At 43.0% G+C, this 25,371-nt stretch overlaps 2 long non-coding RNA genes across 2 annotated transcripts; one reads left to right on the top strand and one right to left on the bottom strand.

Annotated features, from left to right (window-relative positions):
• Positions 1-200: 200 nt before the first annotated feature.
• Positions 201-24,731, bottom strand: LOC121629708. Its single transcript, XR_006008420.1, has 3 exons — positions 24,721-24,731; positions 15,734-15,740; positions 201-2,536 (listed from the first exon to the last, which is right to left on the bottom strand). It is a non-coding gene; the product is annotated as an uncharacterized LOC121629708 (long non-coding RNA).
• LOC121629711 lies at positions 18,929-22,387 on the top strand. Its single transcript, XR_006008423.1, has 4 exons — positions 18,929-18,939; positions 19,552-19,555; positions 21,506-21,798; positions 22,313-22,387. It is a non-coding gene; the product is annotated as an uncharacterized LOC121629711 (long non-coding RNA).
• Positions 24,732-25,371: the final 640 nt, after the last annotated feature.

The following is a 25,371-nucleotide window of genomic DNA, read 5'->3' as shown; positions in this document are numbered from 1 at the left end:
GGAACACCGGGGTTGACATGGCTCGTTTGGTTAAAAGCTTCAAGCAGTGTTAGTTGCAGCTCTGTTATATGTGGCTTGGATATGCATCAAGCTATTGGCAAGGCATCGGTTCATGTCAACCCCGTGGTCTCACATATTTTTGGAGTGACTGGGGGTGTTAGACGCTCTCCAGTCTTTGTGACTCTGTAAACCCTGCTTTCCAACAACTTCCTCCCGTTATCGGATGAAATCCGATCTGGAATTCCAAAACGGGGGATGACTTCTCTGTTCAGAAGTTGTGCGACCACCTTGGCTGATTTACGGCAGGTCGGAGTGGCCTCCACCCACTTCGTAAATCTGCATACGGCCGCCAAAACATACCTCTTTCCTTGGACTTTTGTATTATGTCGATGAAATCGATCACCTGTTCCAAAAAGGGGCCTCTCAAAGGGAAAGTTCCTGGGGTTGGTTCCAGGGACTTTCGAACATTGTTTTTTATAAAAACCTCTCACCGTGCTATGTAGTTCTCCACATGAGCATGCAGGTTGTATCCCCAGAAAACCCTAGTTGTGGATCCTTTCTCTTACCTGAAATTTGGAGTCATGACTCACTGGATGACCTTCCCTTAGCAATAAGTCATAAGGTCGTCTGGGAGCACAATAGTCCGTCATGAGTCCGTCATACCTGTTCATTGTCCATCTGTGCTCCCCTCTGGCCTCCACCAGTCTTTTTGTGTGTCAGGTGCATTCTGTCGCACCAGCACAACGTCTCTTATGGTAAGTTTGTCTTCCAGGTCAAAAGTCACTGTCTCAGTCACGGCCTGCAGGCTCCCGGCAGCTGCTTGTTTGCCGATCCCGTTTTACGTGCACGGCGCATTTCACTTATTGCAATAGTTTTTGGTTTCATTAGTTTAAATTAATTTCTTCCGCGTGTTGTACAGATGTCCCGTCGGATCTTTGGAAGCCGCGGTTCTTCCACATTTCTGTGAACAACTGTACAATGGAGTGGCAGTACGCGGAGTTCGTGTACATCGTTACTTGTTTCCCCTCTGCTAGTTCGCATGCTCGGATTAACGCTTTAAGTTCTGCTTTTTACGCGGAGCATAGTTGTGGAGCTTTTCGCGCTTCTGAACCTTGAACCTGTTTGTTTGAGGGTCGTGTCGGACCACAGCACATCCCGATGCCAACCTTTTAATGTTCTGTGGCATGAGCCATCCATGAAAAGTTTCTCATGTGCCCAGTATAACTCTTTAGCTTCTAAATCGGATCTTTAATTAATCTACCCTGTACCCCCTGGTAATAACCTAGGCTTTTTCCCATAGATCAGATGTACTGCTGCCAGTTGTATACAACCTGTTGGGAGTCCGATTTCTACTGGTGACAGAGCTATTGCGTAATAGGTTATGTATTGTGTACTCTTGCCTATCCTATTTTGTACTAGGACTCTGCATGCATGATTGTTCCGTCATGAGGCGCATAGCCCAAAATGGCATGTTATAATCTGCTATTGCTATTGTTGGTGTCGTCTGTATTGCTGTACGACCCGACTCAGGGGTATAGATAGATGGTAAGTTAAAATAAAAGCCCTTCTCATGTACATTTCCCCTGATACTGAATGACCACCTTTAAAATAAAAGATGAGCTGGGGTTAGCGGACCTGCAAAAAGAACAACTAAACCCTATATCAAACACACACCGAGTGTAATGAAACCCAACCGCCACTTGGTGGTGAGCTAAAAACCAAATAAAAGAAGCAGATCCATAACTAAGGTGACTGTTGTCACAACATAAAACGTTAACCTAGCCCAGCTCTAACACAAACACTCCAACTTAACTTAATCCCAAAGAACTCAACGTCTAAAATACCCAGTGACACACAAGGATGTTTTGGATTACGAACATCTTCTTCTTTTATGAGGTCTCTCAATGGTTTAATAATGACTGTGCACTTATCGATCCAGTCTAAATTGTATGCTGCCATTCCTAGAAACGTCATCATTTCTTTAACTGTTCTCGGCTTTGGCATTTTTGTAATTGCTTCGATCTGTGAAGGGGGTGTGGCTTTTTCTCCCTGTGAAATCCGCCTGCCTAAGTATTCAACTTTTCCTTGGCAGTACTGTAATTTCGCCAGTGATGCTCTATGTCCCCCTTCGGCTAAGTGGGTTAAAAGCGTGATTGAGTCCTTGTGGCATGTTTCTCTGTCCTGTGCAGCAACCAAAATGTCATCGCAGTAGATTAAGATTGTGCTGTTGGTTTTTTCTTTGATCTGTTTCAAGTCTTTTCTTAAAAGATTGTTAGAATTGGCTGGTGTTATTTTAAGACCCTGAGGCCGCCTGAGATATTTGAAGTGTTTGTGCCCGTATTTAAATCCAAACAGGTGTTGGCTGTCGGGGGAAAGCCTTACACTGTGAAATGCCGAGCATAAGTCAATTACCGTGAAGATCTTGTGATTTGGTGTCAAGTTTCATAACAGGATGTAGGGATTTGGAATGTCTGTGTCTATATCTTCAACAATTTCGTTCAGTCTCCTCAGGTCGTTTGTCAGTCTGACTTCCTTCCTTCCTAGTTTCTCAATCGGCCAGATTGGGGTATTCGTTACTGGATACATCTCTTCTGCCACCACTCCTAGTTCCTCCAGTTTCTGTAGAGTTCTGCTGGTTCCCTCTAGCACATGATCTGACAGCGGGTATTGTGGCACAAAAGGAAGGGTTGTGTTTTCTTTCAGCTTGATTGAGACTGGTTGTGCATTTTTCATCAGTCCGACATCTGTGTCACTTTTCGCCCACAGTTCGGATGGAACGATTGACAGCATTTCTTCCTTCATTAGTCGTTTTGGGTCCCTTGTAGGTTCATCGCATGGTAGCAGGATTACTTCTGGTCTTGCATCTCCTTGAGCGTCCGTCATTATTTTCAGGAACCTTCCATCTTGGCTCTCCATGATATGGTTTTCCTTGTGTGTCCATATCTGTAGTTTTCCGGCTTCTTTCATCATTGGTCCCAACTCTTTAGAAGTGTACCCTTCATTTATGAGTATTGTGATGTGGGGGACGCTGTTTGGAACCTCAAATTCCTTTGTTAGGTAGGCGTCCTTTTTAGTTAGTCCGAAGTCCCGTGGTGGTCCTCTGCATGGGTTCACTGGACCCTGGGTCATCTGCGCTCGGCAGTCTCTTGCCATGTGGCCTTGTGTCTTGCATCTTCTGCAGACTGTCTGTGAACGACAGTCTCTAGCATAGTGGCCCCATTTTTCGCAGTTCCAGCATTTTGTGTCGTTTCTTCTCCTTGGCCGTGGTCCTTCTGGTCTGAATTGTCCCCCTGGTCTGTATGGGGCTGGTCCTTGGAATCTCCTTCCTTCGTTGTTTTGGTTGTTTGTTACAGTCTGTTGTTGTGGTTGCATCGTCATCACTGCTTGGATCCGTTTTTTCTCATCCTGTTTGTCTTGGATCTGTAATTGTGTTAGTTTTCTGATGGCCTCTCCATCTTGTTTTGTCAATTTCTGTTTCTGTTCCCTGTATCTTTGGATTACATGTGTGACGTTATCTGTAAACATCTCGAATGTCATATTGAAGATTCCAACTGTGTCCAGTAGTTTGTCTTGTATTGGGGCAGGGAGGGCTTGGATGATTTTTCTACGGAACATGGAAGAGTGGACGTTGTCAACTTCTGGCATATTTCCCGTTTCTGTTATCCATTCACGTCTGGCTTGGTGAATAAAGGCCATGGGGTCGTCCGTATCATTAAGTGTTCCTAATGATATTGAGTCAATTGAGATTCTCAGGGGATATCTTCTTCGTAGTTCAATTTCTCTTGCTGGCATTTGTTTTATAGAATTATTGCAGACATATGGGGGTGGGTTTTGTGTGTCTGCCATTGTTATTGTGTTTTGGCTTTTCCCTTCAGCCACTCTTACCTGTTTGATCATCAGTTTATGTTGCTTCCGCAGAAGTTTGCCTCTTTGTAGGAATAAATCTAAAATTAGCATTTGCCGATCTAATTTGCTCTTGTTGTTCATTTTTGTCTTTGAAATAATTCCTTTAATGGGTGTGTTTTTTAGAATGATCTGCATTTCTTCACATTGAACTGTGTCAAAAGTGCCATCTTCAGGCCATGGTGAGATGTTGTTTTTTGTTATCTCTGACCACAGTTTCGATGTTTGTTCTATTTCAACCTTTAGTAGGGGGTGTTCCCCTCCTAATTGTTGTACAGCTGTTGTCTTTAGTTGTGTTTGTTCCATTTTAAGTGGCCTAAGAAAACAAAACCAAAAGAAATAAAAGATAAATGCTTTGAAAATTGAATAACAACAGAAAACAAAGAGGAAGGTTAAGAACTAGTTTAAACTGTATTTGTCTCTTTAGCGTCATTGCGTCTGTCCTCTATATGACTGCTCTATTCTCTTTTAGGACTGCCTATGCGTCAAGAAAATATCTCTTGTAGGACTGCTTTTATTTAGCGTCAGAGCGTCTGTTCTCTATATGACTGCTCTATTCTCTGTTAGGACTGCCTATGCGTCAAGAAAATATCTCTTGTAGGACTGCTTTTATTTAGCGTCAGAGCGTCTATTCTCTATATGACTGCTCTATTCTCTGTTAGGACTGCCTATGCGTCAAAAAAATATCTCTTGTAGGACTGCTTTTATTTAGGGTCAGAGCGTCTATTCTCTATATGACTGCTCTATTCTCTGTTAGGACTGCCTATGCGTCAAAAAAATATCTCTTGTAGAACTGCTTTTATTTAGCGTCAGAGCGTCTGTTCTCTATATGACTGCTCTATTCTCTGTTAGGACTGCCTATGCGTCAAAAAAATATCTCTTGTAGGACTGCTTTTATTTAGCGTCAGAGCGTCTATTCTCTATATGACTGCTCTATTCTCTGTTAGGACTGCCTATGCGTCAAAAAAATATCTCTTGTAGGACTGCTTTTATTTAGCGTCAGAGCATCTGTTCTCTATATGACTGCTCTATTCTCTGTTAGGACTGCCTATGCGTCAAGAAAATATCTCTTGTAGGACTGCTTTTATTTAGCGTCAGAGCGTCTGTTCTCTATATGACTGCTCTATTCTCTGTTAGGACTGCCTATGCGTCAAAAAAATATCTCTTGTAGGACTGCTTTTATTTAGAAACAAAAAGAGAAATTCAATTTTAATATCACTCTGTTGTCTTTAGAACCTTTTTGTTCAATGTTTTCAGTTGGTTATTATTGATTTAAAGCTTTAATTAATAGCTTAGTTTGGCCTAAAATACTGTTAGCTTAAGGTATTGCAGCTCAGTTAGGCTCAATATCTTGTTAGCTTCAGTTGTTATGCTAAGTTAAGCTAAGTTGGGCTAATGCTATGTTAATGTTGAGCTAATGTTGAGCTAATGCTAAGCTAATGTAAGCTAATGTAAGCTAATGTTGCTAATGTTGTAATCCTTGCTATTAGCTTATAATTTGTTGCTTTGTTTTGTTGTTATGTTAACTTCTTATTAAGTTAAATATATTAATTGGTATTAGCTATTGTTGTGGTATTGTTTTGGGCCTAAGGCTTATTAGCTTGGCTTGGTTGGCCAGCTAATCTTTGCTAATGTTAGCTTTTGGCTTCTGGTTTTAGGCCTACTACTCTTTATTAGTCTTTAGCTGTTAAGTAAATGGTTGAGTTGTCCCTTTTGATTGCTGTCAGGACAAGAAACACACTTTTCAATATACATATATATCCGGTGGGTATATGTTCTGGCAGTTTATTATTCAAACATATGAATGCAACTTATACTTTTCAAAACCATGCACCTTATCCAGCCATAATCCTGGATGTGATATCTTTAACATGAACACAACATCACCCATTTATTAATTGTGTAACCAATATGACAGGACTCATATGATTTGGCTGTATAGCTTTTATTTCTTCAAGCGAGACCGTGAATAAAACCCAACGAATACTTGTTTTCAGCTGTTATTACTCAATCTTGCATTCATATCCATTTTCACTCCATCCATTCAGCATCATTTCATCTGTGAGTATCTGGCACCATCTACCGGTCATTTATTTCTATTACAACAAGCCATGTATTTCCAAATTAGTAGCACTCTGCCACCATCTGCTGGTCATTGATATAGTTACAACAAGTCATGTATTTTCTGGTTAGAACACTATGCCTTTTCTTTTTACATTTATCTTTTGATCTTTGTCATATATTTTGTTGTCTCATGAAAAAATTTTGTAGTACCTTATATTAAAAACTTTTTAAGGTGTTTTATTTCAGGTTTTAACTTTTGTATCTACTTTTTACTTTTCCTTATTTGCTTTTCTATAATCTTAATCTTTTTCGACAGTTAGTTTATGCTGTGATCCGACACTAATTCGTGCGTCTGTCCCACCAGCCCCCAAATACAACTGCAATCGCTTCTTACCGGGTTTTGTTGATACGTTCGCCGTTTCTCCGCCCGCGTTTCTTCGGATTAGTGTCGCGTTTCGTTGGCCAATTCCGCCGTGGAAAAGAAGAGAGAGCAAATTAGCCAGAATTCTGATATTCACTCCAGCGGGATAATCAAAAGAAAACGTCGGGGGTCACCAATTATGTTGTGGATTTTGCCCGGTTGAGTCCCCAACTCCGCGACCGTGCTCCGTCCACGAGAAGGGGCGCGCCTCCCGGCTGGAGCTCCTGTCCTGCTTCCCTCTCTCCTTCTCCTCCCCGGTCGGCTCCGGCTTGACAGTTAATTTCACTCGCGCTTAAAGAGAATCTGACTCCGATACTTTCTTTAAATGGTTTATTGCAGTTGCACAAAGGTTGCCGGTAAATCAGACCGCACGAACTGACAGATCATGCTACGCAGGATCTTTTAAGCTCCTCTCTCGACCCCTCCTCTCCTTCCAAAACTCTCCCTTCCACAACATCTGTTTCTATCAGACCTTTCTCCCACATAAACACACACACTCTTTAGCCTCATGATTCCCCTCAGCTCCCCCAACGCACACACATCTGCTTGCACAATCCTTGTAGGGGAAAAACATCTCCTGATCTTTCCAGTCACAGAGCTTCTGTTTACTCTGGCTTGTTTTTCTCGCATTCCGTCCCGGTCATCTCGCCCTCGAGTTGGTCACGTAACTCTCATTAATCAGAAAGGGTCGTTTAGCGAACAGTGTCCTGAAATGACTTTTTCACCACAAGGTCTAAGCAGGGTGAAGCAGGATAAGGCAGGGTGAAGCAGGACGAAGCAGTATAAAGCAGGATGAAGTAGGGTGAAGCAGGTTCAAGTAGGGTGAAGCAGGGTGAAGCAGGAGAAGGCAGGGTGAAGCAGGATTAAGTAGGGTGAAGCAGGACCAAGTAGGGTGAAGCAGGTTGATGCAGGGTGAAGAATTATAAAGCAGGGTGAAGCAGGATGAAGTAGGGTGAAGCAGGGAGAAGCAGGAACAAGCAGGGCGACGTAGGTAGAAGTAGGTTCAGGTAGGGTGAAGCTTGGTGAAGCAGGATAAAGTAAGATGAAGTAGGGTGAAGCAGAGTTAAGCTGGACCAATTAGCGTGAAGCAAGACTAAGTAGGAGGAAGCAGGATAAGGCAGGGAGAAGGAGGATGAAGTAGGGTGAAGCAGGTTCAAGTAGGGTGAAGCAGGGTGAAGCAGGAGAAGGCAGGACCATGTAATTACCATGTTATTACAATGTAATGACATTTTTAATTTTTTTTTTATTTTAACTTGTCCTGTCCAGCATCATAGCAAGCAAAATGATAATCTGGTTGCTGTATCGTGCTGAACAAATTTGCTCTGCCAAGGGAGGTCTATGGGTAAGGCTCCTCTTGATAATCTGATTCATTTATTAATTTAAAGTATTTTTTTTCATTCATTCATTCATTCATTCATTCATTCATTTATTTACTTTGAATCACGGAATCTATGTAATCTTGCTGGACCTGACCGGAGGGGACAGAAAAAGATGGAAAATAGCAAAAAGAGCAAAAGGGAAAGAAGAAAGGAGACAAAAAGATCACAGACAGAAGACAACGACCCTTCAATCCACACCATCACCAGACAACAAACTGTTACACCTGTACATGAACACACCAGAAAATTTCCTACAACTTTTACAAAAACAAAAACATACACACAGAAAAAAACTAGTCATTAAGAGTTTTTAAGTAATAACCAAATCAAAAAGACATAACAGCGAACAGATACTAACTCACAGGAATAATAATAATAATAAAAAAAAAATATTTATCACTTAGTATTAAAACCCTCTGGACAACTCAGTGACTGTGTCAGCATGCAGAGCATGAGAAACAAGGAGTGATCAGTGATGAAGAGTGATGACTGAGATCATGCAAATGCGACCACGCCTCCATGGAGGCCAGAGGCAGACCAGGGCCAGAGGCCCGGGCCCCCAGTAGCAGACCTGGAGCACCAACCCAAGCCACCCCACCACGAAGATGACTCCAGCCCCACCCGAAGGGCGGCAGAGGAGAGCCCCAGCAAGGGCCCCCCACGGTCCCGGGGCACAGGTCCCAGTGGGTCAAGATCAGCAGCCGCCGGCCCCGCCAGGGACCGGCTACCCAGCGCAGCCCAAGCGAAGGGCCCAGGGCCCCAGGAGCCCAGAGGCGGCCGCCCCACCCCCCAAAGGCAGAGGGCCCGCAACATGCCTAGGAGGACCAGGCCCCCCCAGACAGCCACCCGGCGCAGGCCAGCACACACCCCGATGTTCCAGCCGCATATCAGCCCCCTCCCCCCACTCCCCACCTACTCCAATCTGCACCCTATATAACCCCACACTCACACCCTCCCCCACGTCACACCCTCAATCACTCACCACCACACAGTCACGCCACACAACCCACCCACCATGCCCTGTGGGGGACACCCCAGGCGGACCAGAGGGCAGTGAGCCCCAAGCACCCCCCCTTGACCCACAGAGCCAGCAGCCCACCAGCGCAGCCACCCCAGGACCCGGCCCCGGGGCAACCACCTCCCCCCGCCCGCCCCTGGCCACACACAGGGGGAACAGGGGTGTAAGAGATCCCCAATACCCTCCCCGCTCCTGACTGTTTATGTAGTGTGTGTTGTGTGCAATTAAAATTGAGGGGCAGTGACCGCAATGAGCCGGGGGCCGGGCCACCTAAGTGGCCCCGCCCGACATGCACCGAATGCCATGCCCCCCAGGTGTTGTTTGTGTATTGTGTTTCTTGTGTTTTGGTGTCTTGGTGCAATTAAAACTGAGAGGCGAGTCGCCACGGGGTGCTTCCAAGGAGACCACTGAATGGTCTCCTCCGTTCCACCCCGCATGGGTCCACGCCTCCCAACTCCCTACGTGTGTGTGTGTGTGTGTGTGTGAGACAGAGAGTGCGGGAAGTAAAAGGGGTCCCCTGCACCCCCCCTGCCCCCGGGCCATACCCTGGGTCCCAGGGCGCCAACCAGACACCAGGGCATACACCAACCCTCTCCTCGGCAGCACATCTGGGCAGGCCCAGACCCCCAGCACACGGACTCCACCACCCCGGAGGGAGGAGGACCACCCCCGGGCACCAGAGCCCAGAACCCCCGCCCAGCCCGCCCTGGAATAGCCCGGCTGCCCGGCCCAGGACCGACGCCCACCAACCCAGGTGCCACCAGTGGCCTCACCCACCGCCACGAGGCAACTCCAACCGCTGGCCCCCACAGCCCCCGACGAGGCCTGACCCAGAGCCACCCCCACTGCAGAGCAGCCCCTGTCCCGCACCACGGGCAACCACAAAGAACCCGCAACCACCAGTCACTCCCGGCCATTTCCCAAACCCCCATAGCAACGAGGTCACAGTCCTCCACCTACACTAAGTGATAGAACTAAGCACAGGGGACCAGAGGGAATGAGATTCAGCTAAATAGTTCTTTGAGGAGGCAGACATTGTCTCACTACTGATGTGGTCAACTAAGAGATTCCTAAACTGCTGAATACACAGATTATTTTTGTTTTTCCAGTTCACAAGGATAGTTTTCTTTGCGATGCATAATGCTGTGCGTATCATGTGTGCAGAGTTAATTGCCATATTAATGTCACCCAAGTCACCTAGTAGGCACAGTGATGGGATTGTAGGAATATTACATTTAAACCATGTTGACATGTCCACACATACCTGAAGCCAGAACCTGCGGACAGGTGTGCAGGACCACAAGGCATGGAGATAGTTGTCAGGTGTGTTTTCATTGCAGTGTGTGCAGATGTTTGATTGTAACAGACCCATCCTGAACATCCTTTGTCCTGTATAATGAGTTCTATGCAGAATTTTGAATTGTATCAGTTGCATATTTGAATTCTTAGTCATTTTAAAGGTGTTTAAACATATTTGTGACCATTTATCTTTATTAAAGTTACTGGATAAGTCACCCTCCCATTTAGAAGTTGGAAGACAGATTGAGTCTTCTAGTTTGGATAATAGTCTATATGTTTTTGATAATAGCTTTGGGGCATTGAGATTCATGAATTCTGCCACCCTAAAAGGTAGCTGTAAGTTTAATTGATTAATGGTATATTTTTTACATATAATAGATTTAAGCTGGTGATATTCTAAAAAATGTTTTGCTACTGATTCCATATTGTGAAGTGAGCATATTAAATGACAAGAAATTTCCATTTTCTATTATATGTTCTAACTGTTTTATTCCTTTATTTTTCCATTGAGTGAAATTAATCAGCTTTTTGTTTTGCAGGATGTCGGGGTTGTTCCAGAGGGGTGTAAACTTACATGGAAACAGTGAGGATTTGGTTATTTTTAGAAAATCCCACCAAGCCACTAAAGAGGAACTGATATTGATGCTTTTAAAACACTGATGTGAGATAAACAGATCCTCACACAATGCTTGCTCTACATCTACCTATGATTCATCCAGACTGCTAGGTTTAAGCCATTTGGAGATATACTGCAGCTTGTTAGCTAAGAAAACATGATTAAAGTTGGGTAGCTCCAATCTGCCTCTATCTTTAGTCTGTTGTAAAGTTTTTAGACTGATACGTGATGGCTTATTTTTCCATAAAAATTTTGATATATGTGAGTCCAGTGACTTAAACCAGCTGGAGGATGGTTTAGTGGGTATCATTGAAAACAAGTAGTTTACTTTAGATAGAACCATCATTTTAACTGTGGCAACCCTCCCATGAGTGATATGGGTAAGTGCCTCCACCATTAGGGATCATCCTCTATTGCTTTAAGTAGCTGGACATAATTTAGCTTTGTTAGTTCTGATAACCTGGGGGAAATGTTTATGCCTAGATATCTAATGTTTCCAGACTGTATTGTAGTATTGGGTGTGTTTTACTCGGTCAAATGATTTTTCTGCATCTAAAGAAATGACTGTGGATTCCAGGTTATGTAGAGTAGAATAATCTATGATGTTAATTAATCTACGCATGTTAGTAGAGGAATGTCCACCTTTAATAAAGCCTGTTTGGTCAGGATGTATTATTAGAGGGGTTATTTTTTCTATTCTTCTGGTCAAAGCTTTGCTAATTATTTTGAGATCTAAATTTATTAATGAAATTGGACAGTAACTGGATGGAAGTGTCGGGTCTTTACCTGGTTTTAATAGTAGAGTAATATGAGCTAGGTTCATATTTGAAGGTAATTTTTGTTTTTCCCATATTTCCAATATCATATTGTAGAAAGTGGGTGCCAGCATTGTCCAGAATTCTTTCTAGAATTCTGCTGGGTAACCATCTGGACCTGGAGCTTTATTGTTGGGCATATGCTGGAGAGCTTCTTGGAGTTCGCCGACTGAAAGGGGGGAATCCAAGACCATTTTATCTTCATGTTTTAACTTTGGAAGATTGATGTTACTAAGAAATTTATCAATATTGTCATCTGTTGTAGTTAGTTGTGATGTATATAATGTTTTATAGAATTCTTTGAAAGTGTTATTTATCTTGTCAGGGTCGTGGCTGATGTTTCCTTCTGGATCTCTGACAGAGGAGATGGTTGTTTTCTCCTTGTTTGTTTTTAACTGATTAGCCAGGAACCGTCCAGATTTGTTGCCATGCTCAAAATTCTCCAAGCGAAGTCTTTGCACCAAGAATTGCGTCTTTTTATCTATTATTTCATTAAGTTCAAGTTTAGCTTTCCTTATAGCATTTAGTGTGTGTTCTTCTGGAGAGACATGGTAAGGGTCCTCTAAGGATTTAATTCTGAGTTCTAACTCTGAAATTCTCAAAGTTTCCTTCTTTTTCTTATGAGAAGAAAAGGAAATTATTTTCCTCTCATTACTGCTTTTCCTGCTTCCCAAAGAACACACGCTGAAGTTTCTGGCAAGTCGTTATTTTCTAGATATAAGGACCATTCTCTTTTGAAGTAGCTGATAAACTCAGGATCTTTAAGTAGTGACGTATTAAATCTCCAGTTTCTAGTTGCTGGTTTATTGCTCTTACTTCTCAGAGTGAATGATACTGGTGCATGGATTCTGATTTCTTTTTTTTTTTTTTTTTTTTTTTTTCCAACTTTATTTATTGAACATTTTTGAACATTAACAGACATACAGAAAGTCCAATATATAAAAGTAGCAACAATGAAGAGTAGTAACTGTAACTGTATGTGAACACCCTAAAACATCCACCCACCCAACCACCCCCACAGGCCATCCTGACCAAACCAACCACACATACACGCTCACAGCACACCCATAGAATAAGGAAATAGCAAAGGGTAAATAACTATTACAAATAAATAAAGAAAATAATTATAATAATAACAATAATAATAAAAATACTAAGCAGTGAATAAACGGGAAAGAAAAAAAAAAAAAAAAAAAAAAAAAAACACCCGGAACGAACAGAAAAATCTCTACTCAAACTCCAATTCATTGGCGTAGTTAAGAGACTCCATATGCCGTAGAAAAGGGTCCCAAGTGGCATTGAATAATTTCACAGAGCCCTTAAGCAAAAATCTGAGCTTCTCAAGCTTTAGATTGTAGAGCACTTCTCGGACCCAGCGGATATGTGAAGGGGGATGGGCAAGTTTCCAGTTAAGCAAAATCAGCCTGCGGGCCAGAAGAGTTGTAAATGAAACGACACGCTTCAACACCTTGGGAGAGTCCATAGTGGGGAGGATACCAAAAATTGCAGACAGAGGGTTAGGAGCAATGGCACAGCCATAGGCCAAGCCCAATGTGGCAAAAATATCAGACCAGAATGAAGTCAGTTTAGAACATGACCAGAACATGTGCACATGATTGGCCGGAGATAGATGACACCTGCCACAGGCCTCACTAACCGAAGGATAAATTCTAGCTAATCTAGCATTTGTATAATGGACCCTATAAAAAACCTTACACTGAATCAGCCTATGACGAGCACATATGGAAGATAAATGAACCAGAGATAATGCAGAGTCCCACTGCTGATCAGTCAATGTGGTGTCCAGACTATTCTCCCAAACGGTTCTAATAGCAGTAAGTGGTGATGAAGTGGTCGACAGCATGGAACTATAAAGAACCGAAATGCATCCCCCTTGCAGTGGCCTCCACAGTCAAAAGGGTATCCAGCAGGGTTCCAGGAGGGCGGTTTGGGAAATGAGGAAATTGTTTTTTCACATAATCCCTGACCTGGAAAAAGCGAAAAAGGTGGTGTTTAGGTAGGCTGTATTTATCAGCAAGTTGAGCAAAAGATGAGAAAATGTTGTCCGTGTACAGATCGCCAACAGACTTGATTCCAATATTATGCCATAACCGAAATGCTGGGTCCGTCCTAGAGGGTTCAAAAATGCAGTTCCTGTAAACCGAGGTCAGAGAAGAAGGACCTGCAAGGCCAAAGTGCTTTCTAATCTGACTCCAAATCTTCAGTGATATATAAACTAAGGGGCGGCCGGACAAACGCGAAAGCGGAAGAGGAAGTTGAGAACATAGAGCAGAGCGCAAGGAGAATGGAGCAGATTGCTGTTCCAGATGTACCCAGGCAGGGATGGAGTCATGCTCGTCATCTAACCAGAAAAGCAGTTTTTGAATGCTTGCTGCCCAATAGTAGAACCTAAAAACAGGGAGGGCAAAACCTCCCTTTTCCTTAGGTAATTGGAGAATTGATCGGCGGATCCTCGCAGGTTTACCATCCCACAAGAAAGTTGAAACCAACTTGTCTAATTTGTCGAAAAAGGATTTGGCTAATAAAACTGGGACATGTTGAAACAAATAAAGAAATTTCGGGAGAACCACCATCTTGATCAGATTGATACGACCAACAAGTGAGAGCGGCAGAATCGACCAGCGGGCAAAGTCCCTCTCCGTTCCCCCAACCAATGGAGCAAAGTTGTCTCGATATAGCTCAGACATAGATGTGGTAACCCAGACACCCAAATATCGAAAGCCACCACTCGACCATTTAAACGGCACTATTGTACGTGGAAGTGCATTGGCTGATGCATTGATGGGCAAGAGCTCGCTCTTTTGATAATTAAGTTTGTAACCAGATATAGCACCATAACGATTTAGGATATCAAAAATAACAGGGAAGGAATTTGCCGGGTCTGACACATACAAGAGAAGGTCGTCTGCATAGAGTGAGACCTTATGAACTGTATCCTGACGCCTAATGCCTTTAAAGCCAATCTCCGAACGCAGCCAAAGAGCTAGTGGTTCTATCACCAAAGTAAAGAGCAACGGGGATAGCGGACATCCTTGCCTGGTACCACGACCTAAAAGAAAGGAGGGGGACAAAGTATTATTTGTTCGGACAGAAGCTTTTGGTGATGAGTATAGGAGTTTAATCCAAAGAATAAAGGCCTCACTGAGTCCAAACCTAGCCATCACTTCATACAGGAAGCTCCATTCAACCCTGTCGAAGGCCTTCTCCGCATCAAGGGAGACCACAACCTCTGGCACCTTAGAGATAGAAGAATGGATGAGATCGAAAAGACGCCTAGTATTGTGTGAAGGCTGCCGACCTGGCAAAAAGCCAGTTTGGTCAAGCCCTATGATAGGAGACAAGACATGTTGCAGACGTAAGGTGAGAACCTTGGAGAGAATTTTGAAGTCGACGTTCAAGAGCGATATTGGCCTATAGCTGCTGCACAGCAACGGGTCTTTGTCTCTTTTCAGGAGAAGTGAAATGGTGGCCTCCGACAGAGTGTCCGGGAGATGGCCACAAGCGAATGCTTCATTATACATGTCCCGCAGAAGAGGGGCTAGCAGGTCAGAGAAAGTCTTATAATATTCAACCGTGAAGCCGTCAGGCCCAGGTGACTTACCATTCTGAAGTGTACTGATGGCCTCCCGGACTTCTGCTGTTGTAATGAGCCCACCTAGAGTCCCAGCTACACCATTATCTATTTGAGGAAAGATGATATTGTCCAGCACATTGCCTGGGGGCAAAGGATGGTCCGAAGTGTACAAAGTGGAGTAGAACTCAGCAAAGACCTTATTTATCTTTCCGGGATCAGTAAGTGTGTCACCTGCAGAAGATCTGACAGCAGGGATTAACCTTGAAGACGCCTCGGCCCTGGCTTGATAAGAGAGGAGCTTCCCCACTTTATCACCAGATTCGTAAAAACGTTGTCTGGATCTGAGCAACAGTGTTCTGACTTTAGTAGTGGTAATAAGATCAAACTCTGTCTGCAGCCTAAGACGCTCCCCATAAAGACTAGGTTCAGGATTAGTCGCATATCGACCATCAATGTCTTTTATGTCTCTAAGGAGTTCAGTGATACGTAAATTATCTGCCTTTTTTCTATGCGAAATAAAAGATATAAATTGTCCCCTGATATAAGCTTTGGATGCCTCCCAAAGAGTACTCCTAGTGGTACCAGGCAAGTCATTCAGCTCAAGAAACAATGACAGCTCCCACCCTGGCTCTGATCTGTTTGCCCTGCTGCCCTCTGGGAGGCGCTACAGGTGCATCAGGACTAAAACAAACAGACTCAAAAACAGTTTCTTTCCAAAAGCAATAACTGCCCTGAACTCCTGTAGGACTTCAAATCTGAAATACGCTGGACACTAACAACATATGTGCAATACATTCTGTCACATGACATGTACAACATATCATGATCCGTGCAATAATACTTTGAACGTGCAATATATTTTTTTTTTCAGACATAGACATCATACTTATATCTGCAAATAACTAGAGTGTGCACATCTGTTTTATTTCTGTAAATATTTTATACCTTAGATCTTTTATTTATTATTTATTTCTATACTGCTCTCTCTGCACTGACACTGGGGATGGCTTAATCTCGTTGTACATGTGTATAATGACAATAAAAGGCATTCTATTCTATTCTATTCTAGATTTGAGATTGTAAGAACTGTCTATAACCCTCCTCCGCTAAGAGAGCAGAGTTAAATCTCCACACTTTATAAGGACCACTTTGGGCGAGCAGGATCAAATCGAGGGAGGTAGGGGCATGGTCCGATACCACGATACTGTGATAATCCGTAGAAACAATTCTGGAGAGCAGTCTAGTATCCAGTAGAAAGAAGTCTATGCGTGTATAAGTGTGGTGGACATTTGAGAAAAAGGAGAAAGCCTTAGCCTCAGGAAATTTGGACCTCCAAGGATCAGTCAGGCCAAATTGCTGTGCAAAAGTTAGTAATGTCCTAGCCGATTTGGTTAAAGAGGCAGCCTTAGTTGAAGACCTGTCCAACAGTGGGTCTTGTACGAAATTGAAGTCCCCACCCATAATTACATGGTGGTTCTCCAGATCAGGGAAAGATGTAAATAGCTTCGTTACAAAATGGTTATCATCCCAATTAGGCCCGTAGACACAAACCAATAAGATGGGAACATCTTGGAGAAACCCAGAGACTATCACATATCTACCGTTGGGGTCTGAGATCAATTTAGCAAATACAAAAGGGACATCTTTACGAATCACGATAGCTGCACCTCTGGCTGTGCCATTAAATGTAGAGTGGAACACCTGCCCAACCCACCTTCTTCTGAGTCTCACCACCTCCCTGTTACGCAGATGTGTTTCTTGAATAAAGTATATGTCGCCCCTAAGCTGATGCAAGTGGGCCATGACCCTTCCCAATTTTTTGGCACTGCCCAGCCCCTTCACATTCCAAGAAATGAACCTCACCCTACCACCGGTGTCGGTCATACCTCAAGACCAAGGGTCCGGAAGGTTGAAGGAAGTAAAAAGCAACAATATAGTCTTGGGTCGGGAAGCAGAAATCCAGAGCTGTAGCGGACTGGAGAGAGAGAGAAGAAAAGGAAGAGGGAGAGAGAGAAAGAAAAAAATAAAAAATAAAAAATAAACCCCACACACACCGACATGCATACACCCCATACATACACACAGCGGCCCGAATTACCCATATATGAAAAACAAAGTTGAGTGTCCATTGCACCAAGGTGCTACGTTTAACACCTGTAAAACTTCCTTACATCTAACAGTCCCAAGCAAATAACTTGCATACATATTGGCCATAATAACAATTCGAACAAATAAACCAGCAGAGTGCAGTAATATTAACGGAGAAAGAAAAACTGTCAAAATCGGCTTCTATGCAACAGCTATTCAAAACCAAAAATAGAGCAGCCGAGTACAACAATATTAAGAGATGGAGTCTTAGCTACTGTATAGTTATAGTTAAATATAAAACAAAAGAAGACAGCTAAATATACAGTGTTATTATCCAAAAATGCAGCACATGCTGTGTGAGAACAGTCTATAAAGAAATTAAAGAAACAGCAAAGAGCAAGCCATTAACTAAAAGCACTATCACAAAAGCTGCTGCACAATGATATGTAAACTTACAAAGACATAGTCACCCCATCTCCGGCTTATTTCCGTCAACAGAAATCAGTCCTCAGCAAGCTCTGGGTCCACGTTCACCGGGAGAGGGCGAGAGGCGATAAAGTCCTTGGCCTCCCTCACAGAAGGCAGAAATTTTCTCGAGCCGTCCTCAGTCACGATGAACAGTTTAGCTGGATAACGTAGAGCTGGCTTAAGGCCCATGTCGTACAGCTGCTTCATAACATCTCGATATTTGGTACGCTGCTCCAAAACTTCTGGACAGTAGTCCTCAAAAATGTGAATAGGAGAGTCTTTGTATCTTAGCTTACCGCGCAGTCTTCGGGCCGCACGCAACACTAGCTCCCGGGTCTGAAATCGGTGAAAACATATAACCACAGACCGTGGCTGTTGAAAGGGGCCCGGTTTGGCGGCCAGGGTGCGATGGGCCCTATCCAATTCAGGCGGCGAAGTTAAAACATCATCCCCAAGCACCTCAAAAAGCATCTGAGCAAAAAACGCAGTTGGCTGGGGACCCTCGATGTTCTCTGGGAGGCCCACAATGCGCACGTTGTTACGCCGGCTTCTGCCTTCGAGGTCCGTTAGCTTAGTCTTCAACTTAGCATTGTCGGCTAGCACCGCCATAAGCTTAGACTGAACGTCTCGCCAGTCACTGTCAGCAGAGTCCGCAAACTCCTCCAGTTTGGCAATACGTCGTTGGTGGTCGTTAACGGTGGTTTGGAAAGTGTCTAACTTAGCTTCAAGCTTGGAGTATGTCCCCTTAAACTCCGTCAAAAGTGCCTCTTTGTGCTCGGCTAACTTTGTTGTTAGCAGCGCCATGATGGAGCTAGTGGGGTCCTCCCGTTCTTGTTCTTCTTTCTTTGATTTTTTTGACATCTTCGAACAAAAAAAAAACGAACTGCACAACACAGTGAAAGCAACTCTGCATAAAAAGAAGCTTGGAACGATGTAATGGCCGTGTAGAAGTTGTAAGGTCAGGGAGCCCGGACTAGTGCGACTACTCCATCTGGCTGGTAGGGCGGAAGTCTGGATTCTGATTTCTGACATGTCATTCATCAGCGAGCTGCTAGTTAAGAAATAATCTAATCTAGAATAGGAATGGTGAACTGAAGAGAAGAAGGTGTTTTCTCTTAGTGTGGGATGGTGAGAGCGCCAAGCATCAGAGACCAAAATCCTTCATGTACTGTTTTACAGTTTCTGAGGATGTCCAGACTCAATGAGCTCCTGTGGTACTATGTTTTTCCAGTATAATGTTAAAATCACCTCCTATAATTAGTGTGTTATCTGAGTGACCATAGAGTGAGGCGAAGAGGGAGTGAAAGAAGGAGGGATCATCTACATTTGGACCAGATATATTTACAATACATAACTTAACATTTTTAATAGACAATGTAACTGTTATAAATCTGCCTTCTGGATCTATGATTGTATTATCTATGTCAAAATATAACCTTCTATTAATGAGAGTTGCTACTCCTCTCTGCCTAGAATTATAACAAGCTGAATACACGTGTGGAAACTGGGTTGTTGAGAGAAGCGCTATTGTTGAATTTGATAAATGAGTCTCTTGGAGTAATATTATATCTGCTTTCATTTCTTGCAAACGATTAAAAACTTTTAACCTCTTTTCCCTTGTGCCAGCTCCACACACATTCCAAGTGACAAATGTGAGTTCGTTCATGAACCAACCACAGAAATGAGGCTATATGCATATTACTGAAGCGTGTGTGCGTGCATCCCACTGCTTCTCTGCGTGCATGTGTATCTGCCAGCTGGTTGTGACAGGGATGTATGTGTGTTGTGCTGTTTTGTGTGCGTTCCTGTGAATCATGAAAAGTGCTGATGTGTATATAATATAATGACAAGTGTTAACGTTAACCGTTAAAGGGTCGGAGAGAAGAAGTGTAAAGAGTGAAAAGAGCGACAGTGCCAAAGGAAAAAAGTAATTTAAAAAATGCATCTGTGCTGAGAGCATTTGTAGTGGAGACGGGCAGTGGATTTACTGTTAACTAAATTATCTTTTATGGCAGTTTTATGGATATAACATGATCTAGTGAGAAAACAGGAAAATTAAAGCACATACCAAGTCAGTAGAGCCTCGGAGTGATGTCCGGGTCGCGGTACAGCTGTCCATTAATAAGTCATTTATCCACCGTGATGACAGCGCGAGCGCCTTCAGCGATAAATTTCCTCCTGATGGGAAACAGGACTCTTCGTCGGTCCAGAATCTCTCTGGGATATTGGTCGTTTACTCCAAAGTTCGTTCCCTTCAGTTCGCGGCCCTGGTTCTTCACCTGCTCCTTCTGTTTGAAGCTGACGACCTTCGCTACAATGGGTCTTGGTCTGCTGGACCCGGGTTTCCTCCCGCCGAGCCGATGGACTCTGTGAAAGGAGATGTTTTTTACCGTTTCCTCCAGGAGCTTCAGGTGGGTTTTGATAAAGTTTTTCATTGTGGTCTCGGGGTCCTCCTCCGTCTGCTCTGGAATCCCTGCAAATACCAGGTTCTCTCTCATGCTCCGCGCCTGCAGATCGATCACCGTTTCCTTCATCTTCTTATTTTCCTCCGAGAGACGGCTCAAGCCCTCGGTGAGGGATTTTACCGACTCTCTGAGACCAGCATTTTCTACAGCCAGAGTTTCCACCTTCTTCTAGCTGAATTCTAGTGATTCACGTAGTGCCTGGAACTCCTTGTGGAGAATTTCTACCAGGCTCAAACGCGCATCAAAACTACTGAGTTTCTTATCTATAGAGATCAGAACATCTGTTGAGTCATTTCCTGGTGGTGAAATAGCTCCAGGTGAATCCTCATTTCGCTGTCTCTTGGACTTGGATGAGGTGGAGGGGGTGGACGTGTTGTTTGGTTTCCCCATGACGATTCTGTCGTAACAACGATCTATAAAATCTGTCAGGTTGGCCAAATCCTTCCCGCTGTGCTCCAGAGTGTACCTTATAAAGACACTATATTCCTACTTTAAAGAATATTTTGATTAGGCTGGCACAAAATACAACTGAATGAAAGTATAAATGTTTGGGCGTGCCTAGTTTGAATCTGCCGTCTCCCCAGAACTACGTCACCTACAGCATTAGCGTCACTTACCTGCCACCAGCCTCATGACATTTTTAATTACCATGTTATTACCATGTAATTACTATGTCATTACCATGTAATCACCATGTTATTACAATGTAATTGCCATGTAATTACCTTCTGATTACCATGTAATTACCATATCACCATGTAATTACCATGTAATTGCCTTGTTACTATGTCATTACAATGTATTTACCATGTTATTACCATATTACCATGTAATTAAAATTTAATTACCATATTACCATGTAATTACCATTTTAACATGTAATTACCATATAATTACCATGTAATTACCATATCACCATGTAATTACATGTAATTGCCTTGTTACTATGTAATTACAATGTATTTACCATGTTATTACCATATTACCATGTAATTAAAATGTAATTACCATGTAATTACCCTATTACCATGTAATTACCATATCACCATGTAATTACCATGTTATTACCATATTGCCATGTAATTACCATGTAATTACCATATCACCATGTAATTACCATGTAATTGCCTTGTTACTGATGTATCTTGATCAGGAGATGTGGAAAAATTGGCTTTCAGGCAAAAACGTCTCTGGACGCTGACTTGAATAATAAAAAGAAGTTTATTTCAAAAGTTCAGACATCAAAATAGATTTCTGCAGCAAAATCTGGAGGTCCCAAAACCAGAACGAAGACCTAAAGGCCTGATGTGGCGTTCTGTCTTATATAGGGTTTAAACAAAGAAAATTCCTCAGTCCTGTGTCCTCCAATCATAGAGTTTGCCTATTGATGCCTTGCAGCTGACGTCACAGACGCGTTCCACTGTGTTCGAATGCTTGCCGCCGCCATATTGAGTACCTGCACTGAGTACCTGAACCACACAGGTAGTCGGAGATGCCGTCAAAATGCTGTGCAGTTGGGTGTGACAAAAAGAAAGGAGACGGAGATATAGCTTTTTATCGATTACCAAAGGAAGAAGAACGTCGTCAGAGATGGCTTTCAGCGATCAGGAGGGTTAACTGGACGCCGACTGCAAGTAGCCGTCTGTGCAGTGTACATTTCATATCAGGTGAGTTTCAATGCAAAATCTAGAAGAGCTAGCTTTAGCTAGCGAGGTCTGATAAACAAACTTTTGAGAGAAGTAAGTGATTAGATTAAATCCGATTAGACCCTTTGTGCAACAAATGCATTTGATTAGCATTTCATATGAAGATCTTTCAACAGAGATAGCAGTTGTTAGCTTAGCTTACATATCGGTCTACAGCAACAAAAGTTAGCTTACACCACAACAAGCTAAGCTGCTAAAGGACGCTCCTCTGCAGTCTGTGCTGTCTTAATAATAACTGACGATCGGTAAAACAGCAGCGGATATTTTAATCGTTTCCCTGTTGTTTTATTTATGGCCACTTCTGTGCACTAGCAGCATTTACAGTTTTCAGCTTCTGTTAACTTCGGGTGGAAGGTCAATGTTGATAGTTTATTGTGCTTAGATCAACTTAAGATATTTCATTCATCTGGTTACTTGGTTGTAGCTGCCTGGAAAACAGGTCGAGTAATATTAACTGAAACCTCTGTCTCATCAGGTGCAAAAAGCCAGAACCCACTAAGCCCAGACTATGTGCCAACAATATTTCCTCATCTAAGTTCTCCCAACAAGCAGAAGATGATTTACCAAATGGCAAGGTTTGAACAAACTCAGGCCCTGAAAAGAAAAAGGGCAGTGAGCAGAGCTGACAGAGGAGGGACAGGAAAAGCAGGAGAGGACAGACAGGAGGAGGACCGACAGGAGGAGAACAGCAGCAACCTGCAGGACCAAGGAGAGGACAGACAGGAGGAGGACAACAGCGACCAGCAGGAGGAAGGGGATGCGCAGCGGAGGAATGACAGGGACCTCCTCTCCCTCTCTCTTCTTCCCTCCTCCCCTCACTCATACTCTCCTCTTTCTCTCCTCAACTCAGTCTAGATTTCATGTAAAGTAGGTTCAGTAAGTCAGAATACAATCATTAGAATGAAACCATTAGAAAACGTAACCTTGGGCTAAATATAATAAAAAATAAAGATTCTCAAATGTTTTTTTTTTTACTATTTCTGATGCATAACAGCTGAAGGTCTCCTTTGTTCTGTACCTTCCTGCATTCATAACATCTCCACACTTTTGGAACTTTTGTCATATGCAAGCAGGACCTGTGAAAGTTTCGTCTGCACTGTTATGATTTGCAGATAAAAACATCCTCTGGTTCTCTCTCCGGTTCACCACAGTAGCATCCTGAATGAATGAAATCATTCTAATGATTGTATTCTGACTTACCGAACCTACTTTACATGAAATCTAGACTGAGTTGAGGAGAGAAAGAGGACAGTATAAGTGAGGGGAGGAGGGAAGAAGAGATGGGGAGAGGAGGAGATAAAAGGATGAGGAAGGATGGTGAGAGAGGCAGAGGAGGAAATGAAAGGAGAAGGAAGGTGAGAGGAGAGCTAGAGGAAAAGAAATGAAAGGATGAGGTGGGAAGAGGAGAGGAGTGATAATGTCTTGTTTTTCTTGTTTTAGATTTTGTATGTGTCATGGTATTAAAATCACAATTGACAAACGGCTTCATGTTTCTCTTCTGTGGTAAAACCTTAAAAATGTTAAAATAATGTAATAATGAAACAAGCATATTGTTAAACAAAATTCACAGATTTATTGAAATTGCAGTTCTTTGTGTGTTGGGATGATTCATTCTGCATGTCACTCTGGTGGAACAACAGGAGGACAAAGACTACAGAAAACACACTTTCACCATTTTGTCTAGTGGACTGAGTCCATCTGGGGCTGAATAACAAAGGAATGTGGGTATAAATATCAAACGCATTAATGTTAGTAACAGCTGCTGAAAAGGTGATAGACATGACTTAACTTTAAGGAAAGATGATATAAAGAGAAAACAATCAATTTACAATAAGAAGGCAGACCGGTTAACTCATGGACTTTATCATCTTTGCCTTGGAAACTTTCTTGATTGAAAGATAATAAATTTAATTGACCTTTAATCTTACGGATATCAGTGTTTAATCTCATACATTCCTCATTTAAACTTTTAATTGTGAGTTGACAAGCTGCATTACTACAGGAACCATCTATCTCCAATTCAGCCTCCTCCCTGTCATTCATCTGCTGCGCATCCCCTTCCCCCTGCTGGTCCCTGTTGTCCTCCTCCTGTCTGTCCTCTCCTTGGTCCTGCAGGTTGCTGCTGTTCTCCTCCTGTCTGTCCTCCTCCTGTCTATCCTCTCCTGCTTTTCCTGTCCCTCCTCTGTCAGCTCTGCTCACTGCCCTTTTTCTTTTCAGGGCCTGGGTTCGTTCAAACCTTGCCATTTGGTAAATCATCTTCTGCTTGTTGGGAGAACTTAGATGAGGAAATATTGTTGGCACATAGTCTGGGCTTAGTGGGTTCTGGCTTTTTGCACCTGATGAGACAGAGGTTTCAGTTAATATTACTCGACCTGTTTTCCAGGCAGCTACAACCAAGTAACCAGATGAATGAAATATCTTAAGTTGATCTAAGCACAATAAACTATCAACACTGACCTTCCACCCGAAGTTAACAGAAGCTGAAAACTGTAAATGCTGCTAGTGCACAGAAGTAGCCATAAATAAAACAACAGGGAAACGATTAAAATATCCGCTGCTGTTTTACCGATCGTCAGTTATTATTAAGACAGCACAGACTGCAGAGGAGCGTCCTTTGGCAGCTTAGCTTGTTGTGGTGTAAGCTAACTTTTGTTGCTGTAGACCGATATGTAAGCTAAGCTAACAACTGCTATCTCTGTTGAAAGATCTTCATATGAAATGCTAATCAAATGCATTTGTTGCACAAAGGGTCTAATCGGATTTAATCTAATCACTTACTTCTCTAAAAAGTTTGTTTATCAGACCTCGCTAGCTAAAGCTAGCTCTTCTAGCTTTTGCATTGAAACTTACCTGATATGAAATGTACACTGCACAGACGGCTACTTGCAGTCGGCGTCCAGTTAACCCTCCTGATCGCTGAATGCCATCTCTGACGACGTTTTTCTTCCTTTGTTAATCGATAAAAAGCTATATCTCCGTCTCCTTTCTTTTTGTCACACCCAACTGCACAGCATTTTGACGGCATCTCCGACTACCTGTGTGGTTCAGGTACTCAGCGCAGGTACTCAATATGGCGGCGGCAAGCATTCGAACGCAGTGGAACGCATCTGTGACGTCTGCTGCAAGGCATCAATAGGATGCTCATTTGCACTGAATACATGTTCATTTGTGAATCTAGTCTGCAGGACAGAGAACCTTATATGGCAAAACTTGAGTGTGTATCTTACAAATGCTATGCTTAGATACCTCATAATTCCCCCCTTCAGAACTGGAATTAACAGTCCCGAAAAAAAAACGAACTATATAAGACTCAAATTAAATAAACACATATGAGAGCCCCAAAAGAAATCATGAAACGCCCAAAAGAGGCTAGTCGACCCATCAGACCCCTCCAGGCCTAAGTCCTGCCTAGCAATTCTCACCTCCCGAAACAAAAAATAAGCATTCGAGGTCACCCATATGTATCCACATAATAAGAGTCACAGAATATTATCTATTCGCCTAATGGTAAACCCCGTCTATGTCTACCTAAAA

The sequence above is a fragment of the Melanotaenia boesemani genome, chromosome 19, assembly GCF_017639745.1.
Source record: "Melanotaenia boesemani isolate fMelBoe1 chromosome 19, fMelBoe1.pri, whole genome shotgun sequence".
NCBI classification, from domain to species: Eukaryota; Metazoa; Chordata; class Actinopteri; order Atheriniformes; family Melanotaeniidae; genus Melanotaenia; species Melanotaenia boesemani.
The sequence above is the reverse complement of the archived record's forward strand: the minus strand, read 5'-3'. Positions and strand labels throughout refer to the sequence as shown.